General features: G+C 36.1%; 1 non-coding gene across 1 annotated transcript; it reads right to left on the bottom strand.

Moving 5' to 3' along the window:
- Positions 1-1,799: 1,799 nt before the first annotated feature.
- Positions 1,800-1,903, bottom strand: LOC112804471 (small nucleolar RNA R71). The gene has a single exon (XR_003203085.1). It is a non-coding gene; the product is annotated as a small nucleolar RNA R71 (small nucleolar RNA).
- Between the last annotated feature and the right edge of the window lie 6,769 nt (positions 1,904-8,672).

Genomic DNA, 8,672 nt, shown 5'->3' with positions numbered 1-8,672 from the left:
TTCTTCATGATCTTCAAGTTGTTCTTGGCAAGTCTTCTTGTTTGATCTTGATGTTTTCCTGTTTTGTGTTGTATGTTGTTTTTCATATGCATTTTTGCATTCATAGTGTCCATGCATTAAAGAATTCTAAGTTTGGTGTCTTGCATATTTTCTTTGCATCAAAAATTTTTTAAAAATATGTTCTTGATGTTCATCATGATCTTCAAAGTGTTCTTGGTGTTCATCTTAACATTCATAGTGTTCTTGCATGCATAATTGGTTTTGATCCAAAATTTTCATGTTTTGGGTCATAATTGTGTTTTTTTCTCATCATTAAAAATTTAAAAATCAAAAAAATATATTTTCCTTATTTCTCTCCTAATTTTCAAAAATTTGAGTTGACTTGGTCAAAAAATTTTTAAAATTAGTTGTTTCTCATAAGTCAAATCAAATTTTCAATTTTAAAAATCTTATCTTTTCAAAATCTTTTTCAAAAATTAAATCTTTTTTTATTTTTTATTTAATTTTCAAAAATTTTTTTAAATATTTTTCAAAAATCTTTTTCTTAATTCTATCTTGATTTTCAAAAATTATACTAACAAGTAATATGATTGATTCAAAAATTTGAAGTTTGTTACTTTCTTGTTAAGAAAGATTCAATCTTTAAATTCTAGAACCATATCTTTTAGTTTCTTGTTAGTTAAGTAATTAATTTTAATTTTAAAAATTAAATCTTTTTCAATCCTATCTTTTTATCATATCTTCTTATCTTATCTTTTTATCATATCTTTTTCAAAATTTTATCTTTTTCAAAAATTTGATTTCAAAATATCTTATCTAACTTCTTATCTTCTTATCTTTTCAAATTTAATTTTAATATCTTTTTCAACTAACTATTTGACTTTTTGTTTGTTTCTTATCTTTTTCAAAACCACCTAACTACTTTTCCCTCTTTAATTCTCGAAAATATCTCATCTCTTTTTCAAAAAATTCTTTTTTAATTGTTTTAAATTTTAATTTTAATTATATCTTATCTTTAATTTTCGAAAATCATTAACTACTTTTTCAAAATTATTTTCGAATTCTCCCTCTCTTCTCTTATTCTATTTATTTATTTACTAACACTTCTCTTCACCTCTCTTCATCTCCAATCACTGCCTCTATCCTCACCCTTGTGATTGGATTCTCCACTTTTATTCCTTTCTTCTTCTACTAACAATAAGGAACATCTTTACTGTGACATAGAGGATTTCTCTTTCTTTTCTTGTTCTCTTCTTCCCTATATGAGCAGAAACAAGGAAAAAGGCATTCTTGTTGAAGCTGATCCTGAACCTGAAAGGACTCTGAAGAGGAAACTAAGAGAAGCTAAATTACAACAATCCAGAGGCAACCTTTCTGAAATTTTCGAACAAGAGAAGGAGATGGCAGCCGAACCCAACAACAATAATGCAAGGAGGATGCTTGGTGATTTCACTAAACCAACGTCCAAGTTTGATGGAAGAAGCATCTCAATTCCTGCCATTGGAGCAAACAATTTTGAGCTGAAACCTCAATTAGTTGCTTTAATGCAACAGAACTGCAAGTTCCATGGACTTCCATCTGAAGATCCTTACCAGTTTTTAACTGAGTTCTTGTAGATTTGTGAGACTGTTAAGATGAATGGAGTAGATCCTGAAGTCTACAGGCTCATGCTTTTCCCTTTTGCTATAAGAGACAGAGCTAGAACATGGTTGGACTCACAATCTAAAGATAGCCTGGACTCCTGGGATAAGCTGGTCACGGCCTTCTTGGATAAATTCTTTCCTCCTCAAAAGTTGAGCAAGCTTAGAGTGGATGTTCAGACCTTCAAGCAAAAAGATGGTGAATCCCTCTATGAAGCTTGGGAAAGATACAAGCAGATGACCAAAAAGTGTCCTTCTGACATGTTTTCAGAATGGACCATATTAGATATATTCTATTATGGTCTATCTGAGTTTTCCAAAATGTCATTGGACCATTCTGCAGGTGGATCCATTCACCTAAAGAAAACGCCTGCAGAAGCTCAAGAACTTATTAACATGGTTGCAAATAACCAATTCATGTACACTTCTGAGAGGAATTTCGTGAATAATGGGATGCCTCAGAGGAAGGGAGTTCTTGAAATTGATGCTCTGAATGCCGTATTGGCTCAGAACAAACTGTTGACTCAGCAAGTCAACATGATTTCTCAAAGTCTGAATGGATGGAAAAATGCATCCAATAGTACTAAAGAGGCAGCTTCTGAAGAAGCTTATGATCCTGAGAACCCTGCAATAAGCAGAGGTAAATTACATGGGTGAACCTTATGGAAACACCTATAATTCATCATAGAGAAATCATCCAAATTTATCATGGAAAGATCAACAAAAGCCTCAACAAGGCTTTAATAATGGTGGAAGAAACAGGCTAAGCAATAACAAGCCTTTTCCATCATCTTCTCAGCAATAGACAGAGAATTCTGAGCAGAGCCCCTCTAATTTAGCAAACTTAGTCTCTGATCTGTCAAAGGCCACTTTAAGTTTCATGAGTGAGACAAGAACCTCCATTAGAAATTTGGAGGCACAAGTGGGCCAGCTGAGTAAGAAAGTAACTGAAACTCCTCCCAGTATTTTCCCAAGCAATACAGAAGAGAATCCAAAAGGAGGGTGCAAGGCCATTGATGTAATCAATATGGCCGAATGCACAAGGGAGGAGAAGGACAAAAATCCAAGTGAGGAAGACCTCCTGGGACGTCTCTCAAACAAGAAGGAGTTCCTTATTGAGGACCTAAAGGAATCTGAGGCTCATATAGAGACCATAGAGATTCCACTAAATCTCCTTCTGCCATTCATGAGCTCTGAAGACTATTCTTCCTCTGAAGAGGATGAAGATGTGACTGAAGAGCAAGTTGCTCAATATCTAGGAGCCATCATGAAGCTAAATGCCAAGTTATTTGGTAATGAGAGGAAGTATGAAAAGCTTCTCTCAATACAGAGTCATACAAAGCCCCCACATTCAAACTCTAAGTTTGGTGTTGGGAGGCCACAACCAAACTCTAGGTTTGGTGTTGAGAAGACCCCACATTCAAACTATAAGTTTGGTGTTGGGAGGCCCTCATCATGCCCTGAACATCTGTAAGGCTCCATGAGAGCTCACTGTCAAGCTATTGACATTAAAGAAGCGCTTATTGGGAGGCAACCCAATTTTTATTTATCTAATTTTATTTTTCTTTTTTATTTTTCTTTTATTTTTTATTAGGTTTATGATCATCTGGAGTCACGAAAAAAATACAAAAATTAAAAACAAAATCAAACACAGTAGAAGAAAAATCACACCCTGGAGGAAGGACTCACTGGCGTTTAAACGCCAGTAAGGAGCATCTGGCTGGCGTTCAAGGCCAGAACAGAGCATGGATCTGGCGTTGAATGCCAAAAACAAGTAACATTCCGGCGTTCAAACACCAGGAATGCACCCTAAGGAAAGCTAGCGCTGAACGCCAGAAAAAAGCATGGAACTGGCGTTCAACGCCAGAAACATGCTGCACATGGGCGTTGAACGCCCAGAACATGCATCACCTCGGCGTTTAAATGCCAGAATTGTATGCAAAGGCATTTTACATGCCTAATTGGTGCAGGGATGTAAATCCTTGACACCTCAGGATCTGTGGACCCCACAGGATCCCCACCTACCTCAACTCACCTTCTCCATTCTTCACCAATCACCTTAATCCCTCTTCCCCATCATCTCTACACTATTCACATCCATCCATCCTTCCCACCCAAACCCACCCTACATGCCCAAAACACAAACATCTCTCCCTCTCCCCCATATCTTCTTCTCCTTCTTCTATTCTTTCTTCTTTTGCTCGAGGGCGAGCAACATTCTAAGTTTGGTGTGATAAAAGCATAGCTTTTTTGCTTTTCTTGCTTTTCCATAACCATTGATGGCACCTAAGGCCAGAGAAACCTCAAAAAAAAGGGAGAAAAGAAAGAGAAGATAAAAGAGAAGACAAAAGCATCCACCTCTGAGTCATGGGAGATGGAGAGATTCATCTCAAGGGTCCATAGCTCAGTAAGAAGAGCATTTGACTGCACATCAAGAGAGCATGAGGAATTCCCTCATCAAGAAATCCCTGAGATACCTCAGGGGATACATGTTCCTCCACATAATTATTGGAAGCAACTAAAGATAGGAACACCAAAATCACTAGGGATCATGCAACAGAAGCAAGGAAAAGACATAAAGGAGCTCAAAAGGCACCATTGGACCTTCAAAAGGTGCCATCCTCACTAAGGTGGACTCATTCCTTAACTTTCTTGTTCTTATCTCTCTGTTTTTCGTTTTTATCTATGTTTTGTGTCTCTACTTCATGATCATTAGTATGTAGTAACTATGTCTTAAAGCTATGAATAAATTCCATAAATCCTTCACCTCTCTTAAATGAAAAATGTTTTTAATTCAAAAGAACAAGAAGTACATAAATTTTGAAAATTTTCCTTGAATTTAGTTTAATTATATTGATGTGGTGACAATACTTTTTGTTTTCTGAATGAATACTTAAACAGTGCATATTTTTTATCTTTTTGTTTATGAATGTTAAAGTTGTTGGCTCTTGAAAGAATGATGAACAAAGAGAAATGTTATTGATGATATAAAAAATCATGAAATTGATTCTTGAAGCAAGAAAAAGTAGTGAAAAAGCAAAAGCTTGCGAAAAAAAAAGGTGGCGAAAAAAATAGAAAGAAAAAGAAAAAGCAAGTAGAAAAAGCCAATAGCCTTTAAAACCAAAAGGCAAGGATAAAAAGGATCCAAGGCTTTGAGCATCAATGGATAAGAGGGCCCAAGGAAATAAATCCAGGCCTAAGCAGCTAAATCAAGTTGTCCCTAACCATGTGCTTGTGTCATGAAGGCCCAAGTGAAAAGCTTGAGAACGAGCGGTTAAAGTCATGATCCAAAGCAAAAAGAGTGTGCTTAAGAGCTCTGGACACCTCTAACTGGGGACTCTAGCAAAGCTGAGTCACAATCTGAAAAGGTTCACCCAGTCATGTGTCTGTGGCATTTATGTATCCGGTGGTAATACTGGAAAACAAAGTGCTTAGGATCACAGCCAAGACTCATAAAAGTAGCTGTGTTCAAGAATCAACATAGTTAACTAGGAGAATCAATAATACTATCCGAAATTCTAAGCTCCTAGAGAAGCCAATCATTCTAAACTTCAAAGGAAAAAGTGAGATGCCAAAACTGTTCAGAAGCAAAAAGCTACAGGTCCCGCTCATCTAATTAGAATTAATATTCATTGATATTTTGGAATTTATAGTATATTCTCTTGTTTTTATCCTATTTGAGTTTCAGTTGCTTGCGGACAAGCAACAATTTAAGTTTGGTGTTGTGATGAGCGGATAATTTATACGCTTTTTGGCATTATTTTTAGGTAATTTTTAGTATGATCTAGTTACTTTTAGGGATGTTTTCATTAGTTTTTATGCTAAATTCACATTTCTGGACTTTACTATGAGTTTGTGTGTTTTTCTGTAATTTCAGGTAATTTCTGGCTGAAATTGAGGGACCTGAGCAAAACTCTGATAGGAGGCTGACAAAGGACTGCTGATGCTGTTGGAATTTGACCTCCCTACACTCGAAATGGATTTTTTGGAGCTATAGAACTTCAAATGGCGCGCTCTCAATGGCGTTGGAAAGTAGACATCCAGAGCTTTTTAGCAATATATAATAGTTTATACTTTATTTGTGATTAGACGACGTAAACTGGCGCTCAACGCCAGTTCCATGCTGCATTCTGGAGTCAAACGCCAGAAACACGTCACGAACTAGAGTTGAACGCCCAAAACACGTTACAACTTGGCGTTCAACTCCAAGAGAAGCCTCAGCTCGTGGATAGATCAAGCTCAGCCCAAGCACACACCAAGTGGGCCCCGGAAGTGGATTTATGCATCAATTAATTACTTCTGTAAACCCTAGTAGCTAGTTTAGTATAAATAGAATTTTTTACTAGTGTATTAGTCGTCTTTTGACCACGTTACATCTTTGGTCTCATTTTTATTTTATTATTCATCTTAGGAGACTATTGATCACATTTTGGGGGCTGGCCATTCGGCCATGCCTGGACCTATCACTTATGTATTTTCAACGGTGGAGTTTCTACACACCATAGATTAAGGGTGTGGAGTTCTGCTGTACCTCAAGTTTTAATGCAATTACTACTATTTTCCATCCAATTCAATTTATTCCTATTCTAAGATATTCGTTGCACTTCAACTTGATGAATGTGATGATCTGTGACACTCATCATCATTCTCACCTATGAACGCGCGTGATTGACAACCACTTCCGTTCTAACTTAGACCGGGCGCATATCTCTTGGATTCCTTAATCAGAATCTTCGTGGTATAAGCTAGAATTGATGGCGGCACTCATGGGAATCCGGAAAGTCTAACCTTGTCTGTGGTATTCCGAGTAGGATTCTGGGATTGAATGACTGTGACGAGCTTCAAACTCCTGAAGGCTGGGCGTAGTGACAGACGCAAAAGAATCACGGAATTCTATTCCAACCTGATTGAGAACCGACAGATGATTAGCCGTGCTGTGACAGAGCATTTGGACCATTTTCACTAAAAGGATGGGATGTAGCCGTTGACAACGGTGATGCCCTACATACAGCTTGCCATGGAAAGGAGTAAGAAGGATTGGATGAAAGCAGTAGGAAAACAGAGATTCAACAGGGACAAGCATCTCCATACGCTTATCTGAAATTCCCACCATTAATTTACATAAGTATTTCTATCCTATTTTATTTATCTTTTAATTATCTAATCCAATCACATTTGAATCAGCCTGACTGAGATTTACAAGATGACCATAGCTTGCTTCATACTAACAATCTCCGTGGGATCGACCCTTACTCACGTAAGGTATTACTTGGACGACCCAGTGCACTTGCTGGTTAGTTGTGCGGAGTTGTGACTAAGTGTAATTCACGTGTGAGAGCTACCAAATTATTGGAGCCATTGTTGATGATCACAAATCTGTGCACCAGTGATGTCAAGCGAGAATGATGGGATTGGAAAGTCAACTTGAGCTGGGTCCTCTGGTGCAACATACACTACCATTGCAAGTTCTTCGGGTTCCCTGTACAGTCATTAACAATTAAGTGATCTTATCTGAGCGCGAACTAAAATAAAGAAAGTTGTGTAATCAACATAAGATTATATGGATAACATCTATTATTGATTAAACATTCCACCTCAAAAGAAGGAAAGAGTTAGAGGTAAAAGAGTCATGCACCTACTATAATTTTCAATAATTCGTATTATTGTTAAATTCATCTAACTTGCCTTTGCTTTAAAGGTCTTTCATCAATATTATCATCTGTTCCATTTCTAACAGGTGTGTCAGGAATTGTCTCATCTCCTTGGCATTTCAGCACATGTCTTCCTCATACTCATAGTATTCTCCCTAATGGACCTGTTTTGGGACTCTTAAATAAATTAGAAGTTGAGCACCTATAAGTGATAATAACAAAAGACACCTGATACAAATCTGATCTAATCGAGTAAATCTAGTACGCCTAAATGCGTAAATGATGTTAATTCTAAAGTTTACCCAAAGCTTCTTCGTGCAGAATAAAGTAAAGAATGGATAGTAACATCTGCAGTGCCAACCAGATAGCAACCATAATGCCAGACAGATAACATCGGGTATGAGGCATGCATAACATCCAAATTTAAATAATAAAATATTAGCTATTCAAACTTCTATTCAAGATAAATATACTAGTTACAACCCCTAATGTTGCCATCCTTCTCAAATAAGCACAATATTATACGTACGTAACATATATTAAAATTACTTTATATATGGTAAAATTTTATATGCAAACAAATGTAATGATAAATTATATCAACGCAGTTGTCCAAAAAAATTATACTAGTATACTATTACAATGAGGCAGGTTAAAGCATTAAAACTTCACACGATAACTGAAAATTCAGTAACTTGTCTTTCCTTTGAAGGCCCATCATCAACATTATCATCTGTTGCATTTACCACTGGCGTGTCGGCCAATGTCTCCTCCCCTGTAGGTGTTTCCATACATGTCTTGTTCGTATACACTTTATTCCCCCAATGCATTCGTTTTGTGATCCTTGGCTACATTTTTTGTTTAAATAAATTGGAAGATGAACAACTATCAGTGATAATTAAAAAGGTCACCTAGCACAAATATAATCTGACCAAGTAAATCTAGTACACCTAAGTATAGTACAGAATGGACAATAACATCCGTAATTCCAATCAGTTAATATCCATAAGGCCACACGGATAACATCAGGTCTCATATATACATAACATCTAAACTAATAAGACAAGATTTAGCTATTCGAGATACTATTTAAAGTAACTAGTATTGGCTTTACTTAACGGGAGAGGACACATAGTCATCAAATTTATTATGTTATGGAATGAATGCTAAAATACAAAAAGATGTATTTACATGTGTAAGGTCTATTGCCATGCTCAAAATAAGTATCTCCAACAGTTTTTAAAAGATAGATTTACTAGTTACAGCATTAATATCACACTTCTAAAATTAGATAAATAATTAATTACTCTATACATGGTAAAACTTTATATATGATTAAAAAGACGCAAAATCTAAAAAATATTTATACTATAATAATATT

This window comes from Arachis hypogaea, chromosome 5 (genome assembly GCF_003086295.3).
Source record: "Arachis hypogaea cultivar Tifrunner chromosome 5, arahy.Tifrunner.gnm2.J5K5, whole genome shotgun sequence".
Classification (NCBI taxonomy): domain Eukaryota; kingdom Viridiplantae; phylum Streptophyta; class Magnoliopsida; order Fabales; family Fabaceae; genus Arachis; species Arachis hypogaea.
This window is presented reverse-complemented; position numbering and strand designations above follow the sequence as displayed.